At 43.6% G+C, this 22,170-nt stretch overlaps 1 pseudogene; it reads left to right on the top strand.

The window, feature by feature from the left end:
* The first annotated feature begins 13,519 nt into the window (after nucleotides 1-13,519).
* On the top strand, nucleotides 13,520-18,840 carry LOC112460371 (annotated as a pseudogene).
* The last annotated feature ends 3,330 nt before the right edge of the window (nucleotides 18,841-22,170 follow it).

Raw genomic sequence — 22,170 nt, 5'->3', positions numbered from 1 at the left:
GAGACACTACCGTGTCTCTTGATATATATATATATATATATATATATATATATATATATATATATATATATATATATATATATATATATATTTAAAAAATGCATGTTTTGACTGAATATATTCTTTTACTCGAATTATTTTGCATTTGTTTTATATTTATTTATTTATTACTATATATATATTCAGTCAAAACATGCATTTTTTTAATTTGACGACTGTCAATAGTCAAATATTAATTCTAACATTTGTTTATAACAGATTTGTATTTAGTGACTTCAAAAACTGTTACGTAAGCTAGCTCAATGCAAAAGTAACTTTAATTCTTTTAATTAATTCAACTTCAGGTTAAAATAATTTTCAAATTGTTATTAATATTGTACATTTCAAAGAGTCTTTTTAAAAAATCGAACTCCACAGTTTTGTGGGAAATTTATTAACAATTAATTTAAAAAAAAACGTCTCGATCGGTTAAGAATTACGGTCTGTAGCGATTTTTGAACAGTAAATTTCTATTTGTCCCCACTGTGCGCCGCCGCGACGCTTATATAAGCCCGGCGTCGCTGGCACAATTCGCGATTCTTGATCATCCGTCTCACCGACCACACCGATTCTGAGTTTCCACATTAAGGACGTTCTTTCGTCCTTATACTAGAGAAAATCGATTTTCTTAAAATTTTCTTGAAACTGTGAATATACGTTAATTTAGGTGTGCTTTATGTGTGGTATAGTACCTTTTCCGGGATAAAAAATAAAGATACTGAGCCTCAAAGTTTCAAAAAAAATTTTTAATTTATTTTTTTTTAGTTTTGGCATTTTTTCCTTATAGAACTCGATGAGAGGAGCAACTTTAGTCTTTTTGGCCAACCTCGTATCTCTTACCGTTTGGCCTGGAAAACCTTTTCATTAGTAAAAGTTAAAACTTTGAGGCTCAGTATCTTGATTTTTTATACCGGAAGAGGTACTGAAATTTATACCACGCATAAAGCACACCTAAATTAACATATATTCACAGTTTCAAGAAAATCCTAAAAAAATCGATTTTCTCTAGTATAAAGACGAGAGAACGTCCTTAAGCCAGTCCGACAGAAGGTAGAGCGCCTCCGGCATTCTCTGTCTTCACCGAGCGTGTCTCGGCAAACGACCAGCTTCCGCGATCATTTGCTTATCCAAAGCCCGTCCGCAAAGAGGATAGAGCGCCTCCGGCATTCTCTGTCTTCGTCGAGCGTGTCTCGACAAACGACCGGCTTCCTCCCCGAGGATATCCGAACGGGGGCAGAGCGCTTCTCTGCCTCCACCGAGCGCTTTTCGATCGGAGACCACTCCACCCCTCGACGCTTGCAGTCGGCCACCACCGAACGTTTCCCGGTGGCCGTACTCGCGCCGTTTCTCCTCGAGCTAGCCGCTCGTAGCCACTGCCGAGTGTTTCTCGGTGGTCGATCTCGCGCTAAGCTCGATCCCGCCGCCAACCGCGCCGAATTACCGCGGTCTTGCCCGCGATCCGCGCCGCGCGCCATTTTCCCGCGCTCCGATCCGCACCGCCCGGGAAAACCGGCTTCGCCCGTACCGATACTCATTGTAACGCGATTCGGCCCGCGAGACCGCCGAAAGTCCCGGCTCCGCCCCGTACGTACCGCGAGTTACCGCGAGCCGCCCGCGACACATCAGTCATTGTATCTATCCTAATCATTTATTGCTATTAAATAATCGTTGTTATTTTGTTAAACCGGACAAATACGCTTTATTTTGTCGGCACCCACCTTGCCTCTGTCCCTCCGCGCCTCCGTCGAACCTAGACCCGCCGCGAGCTAGATCCGCGCTTCGACGACAGGTTGTTTTAAGCTGGTGCCCTATCCCTTCCTTTTCGAAGAAGTCCTTGAATTTGTTGCTAAGATACTCGCGACCGTTATCAGACCTCACTGTTTTGATTGTTAGTCCCGTTTGTTTCTCGATTTTTGCTTTAACGACCTTAAATTTTTCGAAGATCTCGCTCTTTTGAGCCATGAAAACAATCTCACAGTATCGCATTTTATCATCAACAAACGTCACGAAGTATCTTGATCCTGCTAGAGATGGCACTTTCATCGGCCTGCATATGTCCGTGTGTATCAGCTCTAATGCGCTTGAGCTCGTTGAAGTTGAGCGCGAGAATGGCGCCCGCGTTAACTTTCCACTCATACACACCTCACATTTTTGTAACTCTTCGTCACATTTGATATCGACCGAATGCATCCTCTTGTTCTCCACCATACTTTTCAAATCTCTCATATTCAGATGTCCGAGTTTTTCGTGTAGATCCTACCATGGATTCTTCTTAGCACTTCCGGTTCTCGCCACGCTCGCGGTTTTCCTCGCTTCCGGTACGAGATATAAATCATTTTTGCGTTCCGCGGTCATACCGGTGTTTCCGTGCGCGTCTATCACAACGGCTTTCGTTTTTTGAAAGATTACCTCGAACCCGTTGTTCGTAATTTTTGCCACGGACATTAAGTTCGTTCGGAGATTTGGCACGAGTAACGTGTCCTTTAACGCGATATTTATTTTATCACCAATGTTTACTCGCACCGTTCCTTTACCGTAACTTTTCGTCGACTCGTTATTCGCGAGATTTACCGCGGGTTCGTCGTCATTTCGGCGTATATTGTGGAACTTCGTTTCATCGTTCAACGTGTGCGATGTCGCGCCCGAATCCACGCACCATTTGCGCTCGCTTGCTATATCACTCGCGGAACCGTATGTTGTCTCGCGATGTGTGTTCGCGCGCGCGCACATGGTAGCTTCCGCACAATTCGTTGAGTCATCGGTCGATTTCTCGGTTGGTTTCTTCGCCTGCTTATTCGTTCGGCACTGTCTCGCGAAATGTTCCGTCTTTCCACATTTATAGCATTTGATGTCCGCGTTTTTATTTTTCTTCGTCGCGCCGCTCGGATTGTGTCTCTTCGACTTTCCGGTTTTATTTCGCGACGTGAACATGGCGCTCGTAGCACCACCGTCATCCCTGCGCATCCGCGATTCGTATTCTTCAATCATTTTTACCTTGAGAGCTTCCGGTTCGAGAATTTTGTTCTTTGCTTCGATCGCCACTCTAAACGGTTCGTAACAATCCGGTATGCTATACAGTAGGAGGATGGAGATTAACTCCTTGTCTATGTTGAGTTCCATGTCTTCGAGTTTTCCGATGACGTCGAAAAAGTCCGCTAGATGCGTGCGCATGTCTTCACCGTCCTCCATTTTTCGTTGTATGAGCCTCTTGGGCAACATGGCCTTTCTCTCCGGGCCCTGTGACTCGTACGTCGTCTTTAGTTTGTCCCAAACTTCTTTGGAAGTCGTGCAGCCCTTGATGTTTTTCAGCTCCTCGGGTGCGATTGAGAGGATCAGGTCGGACATTGCTTTGGAATCGGCACTAATCCACGCGGCTATTGCGTCGGCACCGACAGTCGGTTTGACCATTGTACCGTCAACGTATCCCCATCCATCATTTTTAATCAGTAGTGCTCGTACTTGTATTTTCCACGTGTCGTAATTGTCCTTCTTCAACGGTTTTATGCGAAACCCCGTCACACTCATTTTTGTCCACGATTGTGTAGCACACAAGAGAGAACGGAACGTTCGACACACGTGTTCAACCGCCTTGTCTCGCGTTTTGACTTGTGCGTTTTCTGCACATCAACAGCGCACTTGCTTTACACTTTGCATTTTGGCTTGAGCGTTTTCCGGCTCACTTTTACTCACGCGCGCCTGGGCCCATAACCTGTGGGAAAATAGGGACGCAATTGCGAATTAGTTATTTGTGTAACAAATGAGGTAAGATGAAAATTCCCGGGTGCGGTTACACACGGCTTACACTCCCTATTTTATGTTGCAAGTGCCTGGAAAGTGGTCTATCACGCACGCGTAACGTGCGTAATGGGGCACTTTCGATGCACGTGTTGCATAAACGTTTAAACGAGTTTATTACACGGCGGCGGTCAGATACAGAGAGAGAGCTTGCTCGCGATCGGGATACATATATATGTATATCAGTGGAGGATAGACGGCGTAGTGTTACGCAAGTAGTTCCCTCGCGTGGCTGCGCGCTGTGTTCTTAGAGCACGCTAATAATACATGCACGGCTTATTTCCGGTGCGGGAGCTTTTTTATTCTTCAACAGTAACAATAATAATAATAATAATAATAATAATTATTATTATTATTATTATTATAAAAGGAAAAAGCGGAATCGGAACTCAAAACCTTGCGATTATTGTAACTACTAGTAAGAGACATAAGGGCCTCCTCACAATAAAAAATATTAGGAACAAGGAACAGATATTAGCGATTAGAAATAAAAAATCAGGAATAAAGCTGGTGTAACATTAATACATGGCTTCCAATAGGTTAAAAATCTTTTGTCTGTGTTATTCCCTGTTTCCGTTACCTGTATTTTTTATCGTGCATCCAATTTTATTCTTGATTCTTTAGTCCTAATCGCTAATATCTGTTCCTTGCTCCTTATATTTTTTATTGTGCAAAAGCTTTAAGATCTCTTGTCTCTCACACACAGTACAAGTGCGCACGCGCCGCCACTACTTTTCCGATAGTAACAACTCTCGCGGTTGCAATGAGAACTAAAAAACAGGACCGCTTAGCGGATCTTCCCCCCACCACTAAAAAAGCGGGGAGTTATCCAACTTGTACATACAACCGTGGGCATGACCGAGTGCAGTTATAACCAAAAATCTGTCCGTTGCTGAAGTAAATACGTGCCGTGTGTTAGTGTAGCGTTGCGTGGTTTCTTTCTTCGAGTGATTTTTAATCACCAAATGATTACTGTGAACGTGACTTGATATTTACGTTAAATATGAGTGAAAGCACAAAGAAACCTAAGAGAGGCCATCCCGGCGTTTTTCGTCAATTTTTGTGTGTCGCATTTTCCGACGCGCCGCCTGAGAAAGTGCAACTCAACGACGTCGTTTCGCTCGGTAACCGCACATGGTTTGCGTCCGTGCTAATGGTTCGTGTCCGAACTAGCCAGTTAGAGGGGATATGCTGCGGCCGCGGCGCACAGTGGAGCCGTTTGCGCGAATCGCGGAAAAAATTATTTTACGATAAAAATATTATTTGGAATAATGATCGACCTTCTTCAACGAGATATTGCAGAGCAATACAATTTGAATACACAAAAGAAACTGCTGAAAAAATAAAAAGTGAAAAGCAACGTATGGATGACGAAATTGCTCAATTACGAGAAACAGAAATAGAAAAGTTCGGAACCATATTCAAAATAAATCATCAAATGATATTTACGATGATAGACGGTAAGGTAGCTCAAGCTGTAACCCACACGCCTTCATCATCTTCGTGCTTTATTTGCGGTTCCAAACCATCTCAAATAAACAACTTAACAGAAATTAATAAAAGGTCTAACAAAGAAAAGAAGCACTCAAATTAGGAATGTCACCCTTGCACGCACGAATCAAATACATGGAATGTATATTATATACATATTGCCTACAATTTGTCTTTCAAGAAGTGGTCAACAACGCCACAAACACGCGTTCAAAAAGAAGAAACAAAATAAAGAATACAAGACGCTTTTTATAATAAACTTGGACTGAGGGTAGACATCGTTAAACAAGGTTCCGGATCATCTAATGACGGAAATACTTCTCGACGATTTTTTGCTGATCCAAAAATCACAGCAGAAATAACTGGAGTTGACGAGGAATTGATCAGAATATTTTCCACAATATTACAAACGATTAATTGTGGTGAAGAAATAAATTCAGAAAAATTCGGTTCTTATGCGTACAAGGCAGCGCAAATATTTATTGAAAAATATTCTTGGTACTTTATGCCAATTAGTGTTCATAAAATTCTTCTTCACGGTAAGGAAATTATAGAAAATGCCTCGGAAAATGCAGCGTTACCTGTTGGGACATTATCGGAAGAAGCTCAAGAGGCAAGAAATAAGGACTATAAACGATATCGACTTAATCATAGTAGAAAATGTAGCCGTCTGTTTACAAATAAAGATGTTATGCATATATGATGCTCGTGTCATCCGATCCGTTAATAACTAGTTTAATAAGTAAACCACATAAAAAAAATTTAGACTTAAGCGATGAAACGCAAGAATTACTTTGCTCTTATACGTAAATTAAATGTAAATTGAATTTTTATTTAATTTCAATCAAATACTTGTTCCTATCATTAATTTTTAATAAATATACATTTTTGCAATTTTTATAAGTCAACATTGAAAGGTTCTATGATCATTCATTGCATATTTTACAAGTAACATAATTTTTTCCGCGATTCGCGCAAACGGCTCCACTGTGTGCGCCGCGGCCGCAGCATATCCCCTCTAACTGGCTAGTTCGGACACGAACCATTAGCACGGACGCAAACCACGTGCGGTTACCGAGCGAAACGACGTAGTTGAGTTGCACTTTCTCAAGCGGCGCGTCGGAAAATGCGACACACAAAAATTGACGAAAAACACCGGGATGGCTTCTCTCAGGTTTCTCTCTGGTGAAAGTTATAATTAACACTTGTTTCAAACTACGATTCATTGAGAAATTCATATGTATTTTTCTTTTAATACAAACAACATACTAACACAATACAATACATACTAACAACTACAGCAACACCAAGTTATCAATTTTCTACACAAGGAAATAGTGAACGTAAGTGAGTGATTGCGTGAGTGAGTGAGAGAGAAGAAGATAGAAAATGTGTTTGCATGTATGTGATGTATTCTCGTGTGTAGCGCTCAGTTGATCCAACCAGGTGCCTTATTCCTCGAATCCTCGCCTCCATAAACCGTCTTTACATCGAAGCGACAAGAAATTATCAATATACCGTGCTGTTATCTCTGAGAGTGAGTGAATTGTACTCTAACGGATTAACATCCAGCGGATGGTGAGTCGTGCCCGCGTCGATGAGTCGCGCCGCTGCTGCTTACCCGGCCCGTAATAAGGTAACTTTTTTTATAACTCGAAAACTCTAAGCTTTGACAAAAATTTTGCTAAAGGAAAAATTGTCTCAGAATCGAGTCAGGAATCTGACATTTTTGGGACAATAGGGTTGTCTCGAATCACCTTGTGTGGAGTTGCTCTCGCTGAGTATATTGTGCGTTAACACCTTCAAAATCTAATCTAAAAATTATACTAACAGCATTTTGAAAAACAACGATGCAAATATAGTAAAAGGTTGTGAGTAAAAAATTAGAATATTTTAGAGTCAACTTTATGCTACATCAATGTAATTAAGGAAATAAAATTAGAGACTCTCTAATCAGAGACTGTCCATAAGGGCCCCACTTTTGATTAGTCCGCCATTTTTCTTAAAAAACAAGAGAAAAAAAGAGAAAGAGATATAAGAGAGAAAGAAAAAGCAATATGAATGCAATATCGTTTTCTCTTTCTTTCTTATATCCTTCTCTCTCGCAAGTTTTTGAAGAAATAGTCTGATGGGCAGTCTCTGGTTTATGATTATCTGATTATAGGGTCTCTAAATGAATGTAAACTGAGTGTTTGCTTTATACGAGAACAATGGAAGGTCAATATTAAAACAATGAAGAAATTTGAAAGGATATGTATGTTTGATGGAATCGAAAAATTAATTTTTTACAAATTCTTATCGAAATAGAGGAAGTGCGGATATTGTGATACCCTAAGTTTTTTTAAAATAACTTGAAAACTATTAAATATAACTGAACTATTTTCACTGAGTTGCAATACCAAATGTTTGTTATAACATATTCCTAACAAATTTTATTTATTTATGGTAAGTTTAATGTTATATCAATTTTTTCGAAGATAGATTTTGGAAGGGTAATATGGAATAGGCTCGGTAATGTGCGAGACACATAATTAATTTTGCAAAAAAATAATTTTTCTCGCATTTTGATATAATAATATTAATGTGATTAATAGTCTATAATAATAATTATATATATATATATTTTACAATTTATTATATTATAATTTATTATAAATTTGTTTTTATACTTGCTGTAACAATGTCATACAAATGTATGTAACGTGTTTAAAATTTTTATTAATAATAAATACTCATAATATATATTTAACATAATAATATTACTCTTAAAAAAATAACAATAGAGTATAAAATAAGTATTTATAAAATATGGCGGGTTATACAAACTATCTTGCGCTACCCGACATCACTACTTTTATTTTATCGTACACAATAGAAATATACACCATATGACACTTGCTAAATAGACTATACTAAAGTTCTTAGTTTTATGTGTAACAAAAAGCAACTAAATATCTGTAAAGTAAGTTGCAAAATAAAAGTTTATAAACTCCCTACGCAGTAAGCGATTACACCAAATCTTTAATAACGTATTAACTCTGTGACACCTTGTACTGCGCTGCCGCTTTGTACGTTACGTTAAGGATCCAGCAGGTACTGTGAGTGAAAACAGCCTAGTCAAAGTGACGTCAATAGGACATCAAAACCGTCGTTTATCATTGCGTCAAGAGAATAGTTCAACATGACGAAAAATATACACTATATAGAATGGCTTTAAATTTTTTTAATCCTATTGATTTTATATGCACTACCTAAGATACCTAGTCTACCCAAAACCTGCATTTACTTTATTAAATAAATCTTGAGACGATAATTTATAAATGGAATTGGAGTACGCTATTTCCAGATTTACAATATGAGAAAACTTTCAAAAAACCCATTACGCACGATAACATAGAAACATTGAAAGAGATGCAAATTTGCTCTTTACAATAAGTTTATATCTACCCCTTCGAGGGATCCTTCATGTAAACTCGAGTTCTAAGAACTCTTAAAATTATTTTTGCTCTTCCCTTAAAGGGGGAAACCACTGTGACGGCCGGAAAAAAATGCTATTTTTATGAATTTTTTTCGCAAGAAATAATAAATTTAATCGAATTGGTTTGTCATTTTTTTAAAGTACATATATTAAATATATTGTAAAAAAAATTATTAAAAAATATTAATATTTGCGCCTTTAGCATGTGGTGCCGTGTTCCTCCAGGGGCCATTTGACGCCATTGTGGTTCCTTCGGGGACCATTAGAGCCATTTGGTACAAGTTTTGCGCACCCGGAGTACCCGAGCACAGCAGTACCGTAATCTACGGCAATCCTGAGAGGCTGTCGTGGACCGGGGAGCCTTTTTCAGAGCTCGCGAGGTAGGCAGCTTCTATAATAAGTCCGCCCGGCCTGGACGGGGCCGTGAGGGACGAGCCTTTGCTCTCGCAACCGTCCTATGTGAAGAAGAACCCAGATAGAAAACCGGGGACCCGGCTACCCTGCTTAGGAGCTGGCTGGCTTCGGCCCGCCAGCTCCGCTAGCCGGTAGGGAAAGGCGACCTCGACTTCAACCGCCCGGTCGGCCGGGACCGAAAGAGGGCGAGGTTTTTGTCTCACCCCACCGGCCTAGAGGAAGGTTACCTCGATAAAAAACCACCGGGGGAGGGGGGGGGTTAGGGGAGGGTGGTCCCCGTTCCCGAGGTCGGCAGAGATGCCGTCTCACCGAGGGGACGGGAAGACCTCCTCTCTTTTCTCCATTGCACGCCGGTGCTCCGGCAGAAGGGGGAGAAGGGGTAACCCTTTTTCAAGCCGGCCCAGGACGTGGTCCTGGGTCGGTTGGAGGAGAGGCCCACACTTGACGGTTGCACACCAAGGGCGTGGTCCCACGGTCCGCCAAGTGTGGAGAATTGCCTGGGCCGCTTGGGCATATTCCGAGGTCGGGGATCGCATCCCTTCCAAACCCGGCCATCGAAGTGTGAGAGTCCGTCGTCGGTGCGGAGGTCACCTCGGCCGGCGGCGGCGGCAGACACGCTAGTCGCCACGGCGGGCAAGGCGATGGAGGGGGTGCGACCTCCTTCGCCCCAACCGTCTGTGGGGCCCCCCGCGTGGCGACGCCCGCTACGGTGCCCCGGGGGTCGGAGTCCGGGGACCCCCGAAAGCCCGTGAGAGGCAGCTTGCTCCGCCCACGGGTCAGTAGGGGGCTGGAACCCAGTGCCCCCGATGTAACATTCCGGGGGCCCGTGGCATAGCCATCCCCTCGGGGGAACTTGAGGCTCGGCCGGCCAGAAGTCCTGGTCGGTCGGTGAGGGCATGCCCTGGATAGCACAGCCGTAGCGGGTGGTGTGGACAAAAATGACGGACCTACACCTTTACAAAACAAGTACGGAGGAAGAGGAGGAGTAGGGTTGCGCCCAGAGGATCAAGGAGACCCGGAACACGCGAGCTTCGGGTGAGGTGTCGAGCCTCTGACCGCGGAAGCGTTGCGGGAGGACGCTCGAACAGGCGTGAGACATCCTGCTTCAAGAGCAGGAAATCACGGCGGGAAAAGAAAAAGCACGCGGCTGAATCTGCGTCTGAATCGAAGATTCGCTCTAGGAGCAAGATACGCTCCAAGAGTAATAGTATATTGTGCACCAAGGGGCGAAAGTAGCGTTTTTCAGACGAGTGTGAAGTTTGCCGCCCGAGCCTTCGGCTCGGGCGGCAAATCACACGAGTCTAAAAAAGCTTTCGCCCCGAGGTTCACACGATATTTTTCACAATATTTTTACGGAAAGTTTGACCTCCATGCCTAGAGAGAGGCGAGAGTGGTCAATTTCAAGCCAGGGCTTACTTTCCTTCCTAGAGGGCGGAAAGTGGTTACTTTCCGCCCGCTATGCCGCCCTGGCGTGAAATTGGCCGCTTTCGCCCTTCTCTACAGGCATGGTAAGTCGAACTTTCCGTGGAGGTGTTGTGAAAAGTACGTTTCGGGAAGAGGAGGCAGCAAGACCCACCCTGCCCTTCACCCGAGTAGCGAATCCCGTCCATGGATCGGGACTCTTTCTCGGAGACGGAGGCACTAGAGTCGAAGGGAGACGTGGAGATCGAGGTCGTGGATAGCGACAACGAAGGAGGAACCCCCACGCAAACTCCCACGCAGATTCTCGCGCAATCTCCCGCGCAAGCTCTCGCGCTTACCCCAGAGGAAACCGCGGTTGCAAGGGAGATAATGGAGGACGCGAGAAGGGAAGTAATCGCACTAGTGGGTAAGGAGAACTGTCCCAATATTGAAGTGAAGGTGCTCCGTGATGCAAGGAAGGAGCTGATTGAGGCTGCCCAGGGAATGAAGCAGGTGCATGAGGCGGTGGTACCTGCTGACCTCTTACGCAATAGGGTAATTGCGGAGAAAAAGGCGGATGAAAAGATGAGATTCGTCTTTATAGACGCGATTCCAGCAGCCATCCTAGAGGCGGTAAACGCGATCGACCTGGTCACCGAAAGGTAAAAAAATCTCCATGGCGGCATGAGAGCAAGACTTAATAAATCGGCCGCGACAATTAAGTTCGCGGTCTCTCATCTCGTACAAAGGGTTGAAAATCCGGAGGGCGGCCTCGTAAAAGACGTCGAGTTAAAGAGGCTGCGAGAAAAGATTGCCCTTCAGGAGAGAGAGATCGAGGCCCTCCGAGGACTAGAAGCGATACGCGCAAGTTGAGCGGGAGATGCAGAACCAACGCGCGAAGATAGAGCAGATGCAGGCCCAGATGGACGGGCGGGCAGTAGAGCGCTGGCCGCGGCTCGAGCGTGACAAGGGCGCAAAGAGGAAAAGGTTCAACATACCTTCTTCGGAGGAAGAACTTGAACCTCCGATGGCGGAAGAGGATGAGCTTCCGACAGAGGTCACCCTGCAACCTCCGGAAGAAGTGGAGAACCTACCACCGGCTTCTGCCATGGAAACGGAGGAAGTGATCAAGAGCTCGCGAGACAAGGTCTTAGAGCAGATTGCTCTGGAGGGCATGCTGGAGGCGGTAAGACCGGCCATACAAGGGAAAAAGATGGCGATCGATCCAGCAGTGCCGCCCGCAATGCCCACCAGGGAGGTGAACGCGGATGCAGCCCAAGTGCTGTAGGGAAGACAATGGAGGATTGCCTTGCACAGATGCTGGTGACGTGCATCAACAAGAATTTGGGAAAATTGGAGGAGAAGCTTTTCCGAAAATTGTCGGAAATAGTTCCCCAAGTTCCCACAAAGAAGGACGAGAGGCGAAAAACCTTCCCAAGAACGAGAGGTCCGTCGACCCGGAGGGTGTAATCGGGAAAAGCAACTAGAGCGCCAAGACCGCTAAAAAAAACGAGCCGGAGAAAGCGTCTCTTAAGGAAGGGAAAGAGAGTCTGGAACGGAAGGTGAAGGGACCCCGTCGCAGCTCCCCGTTATTGCACCTACTCCCACGGGGGACACGGAAGTTACGCCGTGGTCCAAGGTCGTGGGAAGGAAAGAGAAGGCGGGGGCCGGAAAGCCGAAATTCCCGGTAAAGCAAACCGCCGGGAAAGCGGAAAACAAGCCAGGACCCAGTGGCAAACCGGCCAGCCAAAGCGCTGCCCCGTCTAAGCCCAAGAAGGCCAAGCGCAGGGCACCAAGGACGGCGGCAGTCACACTAACTTGCCCGAAGGAGGAGTACGGAGGTACATGGCCCAGGTGAGGAAGGCCATAAAACTGTCGGATTTGGGGATTGTAAAATCTCCAAATGTCAGAAAAACGGCCACAGGGGCCTCGAGCTTGGAGTTATCCTGGCAAGATAGCGCCGCTAAGGCGGATGCTCTGGCGGCTAATATGGCCAAAGTTCTGGCCGGGAAGGAAGGAGTTCGGGTCAGGCGACCAGTTATGACAGCCGAGCTCAGAGTGAGCGGATTTGACAAATTCGTCACAGAGGAGGAAGTCCGGAACACTCTGGCCATTAAGGGGGATACGTACCCCTCGAGTGTAGCGGTGGGGCCGATCCGGAAGATGCCGAACGGTCTCTGTATCGCGTTCGTCAAATGCCCGTTGGTCACGGCGAACGCGGTCACGAAGGAAAGCCGTATTGCAATGGGCTGGGCAAGTGCCGAAATAGAGATGTTGGGCAAGCGCCCATTGCAGTGCTACAGATGCCTGGAGCTTGGGCATACCAGGAATACCTGTAGCGATGCGACTGACCGCACCGGTGCGTGTTACCGGTGTGGCGAAACGGGCCACCCGGCTCGGATATGCGAGGCCCTTTTCAGGTGTGCCATCTGCGTCAATCGGGGATTGCCCAGCAATCATCGGGTGGGGTGGGCAACGAGTCTTGCCCCGGCGGCAGAAAAAGCAAGGGAGGAGCAGCCCCCTCGAAAAAGGGAAAAGAGGCGGCTCAGAGGACGACAGCCGGCGCGGAAAAAGGCGCCGCTGGAGAAAGACCATCGACGTTGGCGCCGAGGAAGAAGTCTAAGGCGTCCACGACGGCGCTGGGCACTAAGGCCAAGCCCAGGGTGGTTAGTTCGGAGAGGGTGAACGGCTACAAGGTCGCCGGGGGCAAGGTCAAGCCCCCAAAAATCTCCAAACCCACGGCCGCGTCCAAGGCCGCGGAAGCAGATAAAGCTAGGGAAGAGTCAAAGGGGCTAGTGGTTCCCCCGACAAACTAGAGGCTTGTCGAGTCTATGGAGGTGGAGGCGGTAACGGCAGAATTGGCGAGGGCAAGGGTGGAGGACCCCTCGAGGACAGAGTAAAATGTTTTTGCCGATTCTGCAGACGTATCTGAACCACGCCCGTGCCGCACAGGATCTATTCGTGCATACCCTGGCGGAACGCGGGTGTGGTTTAGGAATTGTAACGGAGCCCTACCGGGTCCCAGCGAACCACCCATGCTGGGCAGTGGACAGTAGCGGCTCTGCCACAATAACATGGAGGACACTGCCACATTCTCCCCCGTGCAATCCCATCGAGGCCGGGAATGGGTTTGTGGCAGTAAAGTGGGGGCTCATTTTCGTCGTGGGAGTATATGCCCCTCCGAGGTGGGATCGGGTCAGGTACGAGCGGATGCTCTACGAGCTGGACGCGTGCGTCCGCAGATGCCTGCCTGGCCTGGTCATAGTCGCGGGGGACTTCAACGCAAAGTCCTCGATGTGGGGTTCCCCGCGTACCGATCGAAGGGGTCACGCTCTGGGATTTGCTCAAGGCGGCAATCCTTGTCCAGGCTTGAGGAGAGGAGGGCGACGACGCCGAGAAAATCGGGGACGTCGACGCGGAAGCCGAGTGCCTGGTAGGAGTAATTTCGCAATATTGCAATGTTTTGACGTTTTAGAACACTCTGAACATATTAGCATCAAAAACTAAAAAAATAATCTTTTCTTTGGTTTCTCTTTTTTACCCTTATTTTATATATATATTTTTTAATTTGGTTGATTAGAGCCAACTTTATACGCAATCAAAGGTTCATATACGAATTTACGAAAACAAAGTTTCCTCTATGAGGAAGCGAAAAAGAAAAAGTGCGTTCTCCCTCAGTGAAAAGGCTACGAAAAAAGCTGCAGAGAATTCAAGAGAAATTGATTAAAAAAGGTAAAAATGTATCACCGTCAAGTAGTCGAAACTATGATACTATTTCGTTAATCTCAAAAGATGCAAGTAAGGTATAATTTGACTATTAATTGGATGTCCTCTTCATTAAGATTGAGGCAATCTTATCGGCGGTGAGCTCACACGAGAGGCGAGACAATTCCGTACGAACTGACTAGGTTATATAAAGAGTAATGTTCTCTTTTGGATCAATGAATTGACAGCTTATAACCTAGATCGTTTGCACTTCCAGATGTTCCTCTAAACATTGACTTAAATCCTCCGCTCGATGAGGGAGATAAAAAAAACGAAAGTGGAAATCAAAACTTTAATAATCTGGAAGTGACAGAACTCGAAAAAGACGAAGACTTTGTCGAGTTGGATGAGAAGACTTTGGAGATTCTTGGCGAAAAGCTCTCTAGCAACGAAGAGGAATTTGTATTTTATCCAAAACCGGCAGAGACTTGGAAGAAAGTCCTCGCCAAAGGCATCTATAAAAAGAGCAAAATTGAATTTTTCAAAATGTACTCACGTAAATTGTCCCATTGACACATCTAAGTTAAATCTAGAAGTGGAAGCAATCGTGAATGACACAATGAAGAAACGAGATAAATATCTGGCAATTGACCAGGATCTTTATGGCGCTAGCCTGTTGTCACTGGGAAAAGCAGTCAATATGATTCTCAACGATAAAAAAACCGAAATCGACAGGAAAGAGCTTTTAACAGCTTTAACAGATTCAGGCGGACTCATGTGTGAGCTGTTTAAACAACTCACCAAAGCGAGGAAGGCCTTTATTTACTCTAGGATCGACAAAAAAGCTAAAACCTTTCTCGAGAAAGCGGAAACTGATGAGTTTTTGTTTGGTTCAACACTATCCCAAAGAGTGAAGACAGCTAAATTGGTGAAAAAAGTGGGTTTGTCATTGAAGACTCAAGCAACAGAGAAAAAGCCGCCTTTCAGGTCTTGTTTAGGTTTAAACTGGAGGGGCCTGCCTGCGAAGTCGTCCAACCAGTCACAGGCAGACTACAACCGCAAGGCACCTCAGAGGAGTATCCAGAGGAAAGTTCACGAGAAACATCGTTCCATACCAGCGCAAACGCAAATTCAACAGCCGATTGCACAGCTGAGCTTTAACAACGTCGAAGTAGAGGTTGGGAAAATAGCAAGACGATTAAGACACTATATTGAAGTTTGGTCTAGAATCACATCGGATAAGTTCATTTTAAATAGTATATCCGGATACAAAATTAAATTCGATAAACCGCCAGTTCAATTAAAAACAGTTAAAAATACTTCGTTAAATCTAAGGGACGAACCTCATTTACAAAAGGTGTGTAGGAATTCGTGTGTTTTCCCTTCAGACTGAATACGGCTTCGTGGTTGTACAAAAAAATCACAAAACCGGTAGTGATTTTTTTGAAAAAAAAGGGTTTCAAATCGGTAGCTTATCTGAATAATGGTGGTATCTTAGAAAAAATGTCGAAGAATGCTAAAAAAATATTGAGGCAACGCAGCAGGTTCTATAGTCTTTGGGGTTCTTAATTAATGAAAACAAAAATAATTTAATTCCAAGCACAAGATGCCAGTTTCTTGGTTTTATTGTAGACTATAGTTGCATGACTCTTAAGCTTCCGGAGAAGAAAAAACAGTTGATCTTGTCATTAATTACAAAATTTAAAACTTTACAGTCTTGCACCATTCGAGAATTTGCTCAAATTGTGGGCAATATCACGGCAGTCTGTCCAGCTGTTCAATACGGCTGGATTTATTCTAAGGGGAATAATGAATTATCTTCGCCAGTATATAGAATAACAATTAAAGTAATTTAAATCGACTGACTGGCAATATATAACGTCTTTCTGATGTGAACATTGAAAAACTGTGAGCCAACCGCTTTGTCGGATTCACACAGCACTTTTTCGGATCAATCATCGAGACATTATTAATTTCGACCAAGGCTTTTGGTCAATTGTAGTAATTTCTAAATTAAATAGTTTTTAAATTTTTATTGCGAAAAAATGTCACCCCAGCCAGGGTTCGAACCTGGAACCTCCCGTATACTGTGCGGGTGTCGTGCCAATTCGACCACTGGGGCTGTGGTGATATTTATCGCAATTTTTAATGTTCACATCGGAAAGACGTTATATATTGTCAGTCAGTCGATTTAAATTACTTTAATTTTTATTCTAAGGGATTTGAATGCAAAAAAAATTTGGCGTTGTTGAAAAGTAGAGGAAACTATAATGCAAAAATGAGACTGCCTGCGACACTAAATTCGGACTTTGTTTGGTGAAAATTGCATATATCCGATGCTATTGTGGGGGTTCGCAAGAATGATTGCTTCGGAATTTCACACTACGTATATATATTTAGATTTCGTGTTACAATACTTTCAAGATGCCGCGTACAGATCAACGTGTGCGAACTAGAAGAGACCGTAGAGACAACTGAACGATATCTCAAGCGTTCACAAATGCACAGGGTATCGGCCCGTTGAGCGCACAACCATGTAGATGGTTGCTGACTGGTCGGAGGCTTCTGACCAATGGCGTGGCTGGCGTCGCCACACTAGTTGGGTACTAGAAGAGACCGTAGAGACAACTGAACGATATCTCAAGCGTTCACAAATGCACAAGGTATCGGTCCGTTAAGCGCACAACCATGTAGATGGTTGCTGACTGGTCGAAGGCTTCTGACCAATGGCGTGGCTGGCGTCGCCACACTATCAACCCAATCAGACAGCAGAAGTATGAGCTGGAAATATTCTCAGATGCGTCATTAACTGGCTGGGGTGCTGCGTGCAATGACGAAACTACGTAAACTACTTGGGATGAATCAGAGCGAAAAGCTCATATTAATTATTTGGAATTGGTAGCGGTTTTTTACGCATTACGATGTTTTGCAGCAACAAAATATGACTGTCAGATATTGCTACGAATTGATAACACTACGACTGTGACGTATATTAATCAAATGGGAGGCATCCAATACCTACATCTCAACAGTATAACCAGGAAAATCTAGCAATGTTGCAAGCGACGCAGCCTATGGATCACAGCATCATACATAGCGTCAAAATAAAATGTTGAGGCCGACCAAGGATCTAGAATTACCAATATTGAGACGGAGTGAGAGTTGATGCCTTGGGCTTTCCAAGCCGTTGTACTAAGATTCGGAGTACCTAAATTGACCTGTTTGCAGCAAGAAACAACAAAAAATGCAAAAAATTTTGTTCGTGGCACAGTGATCCGAGGCCTTCTGTGTTGACGCATTTACGATCAAATGGACGTACGACTTTTATGCGTTCTCTCCATTTGCTTTAATATTGAGAGTATTAAGAAAAATATAAGTGAATCAAGCTCAAGGTGTCTTAATCGTACTCTACTGGAAATTACAGCCTTGGTTTCCCTTATGGAAATCAATGCTGGTATCATAACCATTATATTTTGAGCCTAATCAAAATCTTTGACTCTCTGCTTGTAGAAAAATTTATCATCTATTAGCAGGGAAAATGATTTTAGTGGCCGGGAGATTGCCCAGCAAAACTTCCGAAGGCTAAACATCAATGAAGACGCAGTAGAATTACTTTTAAACTCAGTAACTCAATCAACTTTTAAACAATACTCGAAATCTTTAGAAAATTGAGCTAAGTTTAGCGTAGCAAAAAACTTCGATATGTTTGCTCCACAAATCAGTCAAGTAGTTAATTGGCTGACTGTAAAATATAAGGCTGGTGCGTCCTATTAAACTTTGAACACATGTAGATCGGCGCTGTCATTGATTTGCGATGATAGAGTGGGAAAAAACCCCATAATTTCAAAATTTTTAACAGACATGTTTAATGAAAAGCCAACAAAGGCTAAATATCAAAGGATTTATGATCTAGAGCCTGTACTAAAAGAATTAGAGAAGTTATATCCATTAGAAAACCTTAGTTTGCAGGATCTTACAGATAAATTAGTTGTTCTTCTGGCAATAGTGACAGCACATAGAAAGCAGACTTTATCTCTTATAAAAATCAGTGACATTCGAGAAATAAGCAATGGATATGAAATAAATTCCAGACAGAATAAAAACAACGCGGTCAGGGTCCTGTCAACCATTGTTGACTTTACCGACATTCAGAAAAAATCCGAAACTTTGTGTAACCGTTACTCTCGAGAGATATTTAGTTGTTACAAAAAACTCCGAGGATCGATCGATTTGCTGTTTATCACGACTAGAAAACCGTACAAAGCAGCGTCAAAAAACACAATCAGTAGGTAGATTCGGGAATTCCCTTTTTAGGGAAATGTGGCATCGGCGGAGCTTATGGCCCACATTGTAGTATTTGACACGCGGCCACGTCCGCTGCTTTTAAAAAAGAAGTGGACTTAGCAGTTATCAAGAGTCTAGCGGGATGATCGGAAAAGTCAATGGGTTTTGACAGATTTTATAATCGCCCTATTGTCAAGAAGAACAATACGTTTACAGAGGCAATATTAACTTAGAAAAAGTATATTTAGATAAACATTTGTATACGGGCGTGTGTACCAATATAAAAGTGTGCTTATATAAAGCGTGCTTATATTAAGAACAGAACCTAGGTCTAACTCTAAACATCTACCTAGTAATCTTTTAGTGATCTCAAGAACGAGAAACGATGCATAATATTACGATTGAACGAGCCCGCCGAAGGCGTGAAAAGATCTCGGAAGTGACTCCATTGAGCGTAGTCGCCAGAGAATTTCGGCAATTCGATTCGAGGTAATCGTCGAGAGTGAAATCCAGCAGATGCGTTCAGAGAGGCTTCATTGGCAGTTGTATTCTGATTCATGCGATCAATACTTTCCAACAGATCAATCATTGTACCGTTTACATCAAGAAATTTCTCTTCACACGTTGCGTAAAGATCGTCGGCGAAGTACGGGAGCTTCTCGATCTCGGCATTACGGGCTTTAATCAAGTAGTCATGATGCAGTTGAAATTTCTCCCAGTTAGTTTTGAGACCGCCTCTGCGACTCTCCACGACACCGCGAGTCGGCTTCGAAAAACCTAGTTTACGCAGATTTTCAACGGGGGAAATCAAGCCAAAAAGATCATACTAACGATCTACAAGGTTGTAGAAGGAGGCTATTTTCGTGAGACTCAATTGGAGCTAAACAGAACTAGCGCACGTTCACGTTCTCGAATATCATCGAGGTGTCACACAACGGTACTCGCGAAAGTCGCATTCGGATGGAAAGTCGCTCTCGCGGGGCGAGATCGTTATAACGACGATATAGAGCGTAGGCGAATCGTTCGGCATAACATTTTATAATCGCGTGGACTTGGGACGAGATTAGCAAACTCCGCGAATCCGGCTCGAAGGACCAAAAATGTTTTTGTTTGAGAATATGAATAGAGGATCTACGGATTTATGTGAGCCATCGGAATGACTCCTGGTTAGGCAGAAGAATAAGAGATCATGATTTGCGATGTGTACTGCCGCTTTATTTCAAGCGAATTGAATTTAACCAGTAGAGCCACATAAAGCAATACATCAGAAAAGGTGAGAAAGGAAAAATCACGCAGGTTTACTTCAACGAGCACGCTATCAGTGAATGATCGGAAGAAAAACAGTAGCGAGTACAGAATTCCAAAACCGGCGAGGAGCATGAGTGAATACAGGGAGCGTAGCCCGAACAAATACAAAAAAGTCTCGGAATTTAGACGTAATATGATGAATATAAATGCTGATTTTTTTTGCTAAAACACTTGAGTATAAAAATTAAGAACAAAGTATGAAATTAGCATATAAAAATATTTAATTCTGACATAAATAGCTTCATAAAAATTGCCATTTTGAAATATAAAACTATAAGCTATAATGAAAGAAAAGTATAGAGAATATCTTTTGTAAATATTAAAGTAAAAGTGTAAAATAATCATTTGTTTACATAAGTGCTGGTCCACAACCTTGCTATAAAGGGTATTTAAGCTCTAAGCCGTAAAAAATTGCACAGTAACCCTCACACGAATGTGAGAAGAATACTCGACTGTGATTGGTCAATTTCTTACGGCTTAGAGCTTAAATACCCTTTAAAACAAGGTTGTAGACCAGCACTAACATATACTATAAACAAAAGCAAACGATTTACTTATATTACCACCATCAAAAATTATTTCTTAACAGTTAGAATATTTTAATTTTTCACTTACTAGTTCAATTACTAGTTATTGCCATTTTGTGAAGCATTAATTTTTTTTAATTGGATGTGTTAGAGGTATTATTTTACCTACTTTAAGAATCAATTTGACTTTTTAATCTTATAAGGAAACCCACGGAAGTGGCCCTCTTTGATTTTGATGAGCTTTTAGTATTGTTACGCTCGTCCGTACGTCCACAAAACTCGCACACGCTCACTCAACGTTCGCCGAGCACTCGCGCAAAAGAAGGAACTCTGTGTTACGAAAAGGAACTTATTTATTACAGTAACTCGTACAACTTGAGAACACGGGCTGTCACGTCAGAACGAAGCGGAAGCCCAAAACAGAATCAAACAGGCGAAGGCCGTAAACAACGCGGTCGTCAAGGAACGATCCGCGATCTCTTCCCGACTCGCATCTTCAATCCGGAGAACGCTTCACGCGAAGCCGAAGGACGTAACACTCTCCTCCCCCGCTCTTCCAGATTGTCGTCCCGACAATTAAACGGGGGAGTTCCCAACGTGGGGCTTCCCTGCTTTCCTTAGCTCGACGTCGTCTCTCGGGTCCTCGGCGTGTCTTCCTGCTCTTACCTTGGACTCTGCCCTGTTTTCTGAGCTGGGCCTTCTTAACTCAACGATTCGCCGGCTCTAGCGCCCAATTTTCTTCTTTATTTTGTTTTTGCAGTTGACCGTTCTTCTCCTTGGGGTGCGCCTATGTTTCTGAACAAGGGGGGGGGGACTTTTGTGGACCCAACGTCCTCTACAAGGACTCCCTAAGTCTCCGCCCTGGCATTCACCCTTCGCCCCGCGGGAAAACCACGATTCAAAAACTGCGGGGAGGGCAGACTTCCTAGGCGCAATCATCCACTCCTTTCCACTTCCCAAGCGGCACGCTTCTTCCAAAATTTCTTAAGTAGCAACATTCCAACGCTCACGTCTCACTTCTCTGTGGAAAGAAAACTAAAACCACAAATTTGTTTTTTAAATTATATGAAAAAAAAAAATAATAATAATAATATCCAAATTAATAAAAATAATTCTTTGACAGGGCCCTAACTTTTCTAGAAAAAGATTTTCCTACCCTAAATTCGTCTTTCATGGAAGGGAGCCAACCTATCGGCGTGTACCATTTTGCTCATATGCCTTTTTGACCTTTGAATACAGAAAACTACCTCTTTTATCTTTTTGACTATTTCATAAGGTCTTTCCCAATTGTTCTGAAGCTTCGGAGAATAGTCTGATGCTACCGTTCTACTTGTCCATCCGATTGAGGATGCAAAACGGTGGTTCTAGTCTTTTTAATTCCTAACAAACGCATCAATTCTTGGAACATCTTTGATTCAAAATTTCTTCCTTGATCTGTGTGCAACTCTAAAGATATACCATAACGAGAAATCACTTGGTTAACAAAAATTTCTGCCACCGTGTATGCTCTAATATTCTTTAATGGGAAAGCCTCCACTCATTTAGTAAAACAGTCGACGAAGACTAATAAGTAACGATTTCCAGAAGAAGAAGTCGGAAGAAGACTAAGAATATCCAACTGAATTCTTTCAAAAGGAACACTGTGGCGGTCCGCGCCAACAATGATACCCTGCGCGATGCCTGTAATACCGGCAGTTTGCAGCAACGCCGCTAGGCGTCGCATCGCCG

The sequence above is a fragment of the Temnothorax curvispinosus genome, unplaced genomic scaffold, assembly GCF_003070985.1.
Source record: "Temnothorax curvispinosus isolate PA1 unplaced genomic scaffold, ASM307098v1 QBEX01001161.1, whole genome shotgun sequence".
Classification (NCBI taxonomy): Eukaryota; Metazoa; Arthropoda; class Insecta; order Hymenoptera; family Formicidae; genus Temnothorax; species Temnothorax curvispinosus.
Note: the sequence above shows the minus strand (reverse complement) of the source record. Positions and strands in the feature narration are given on the sequence as shown.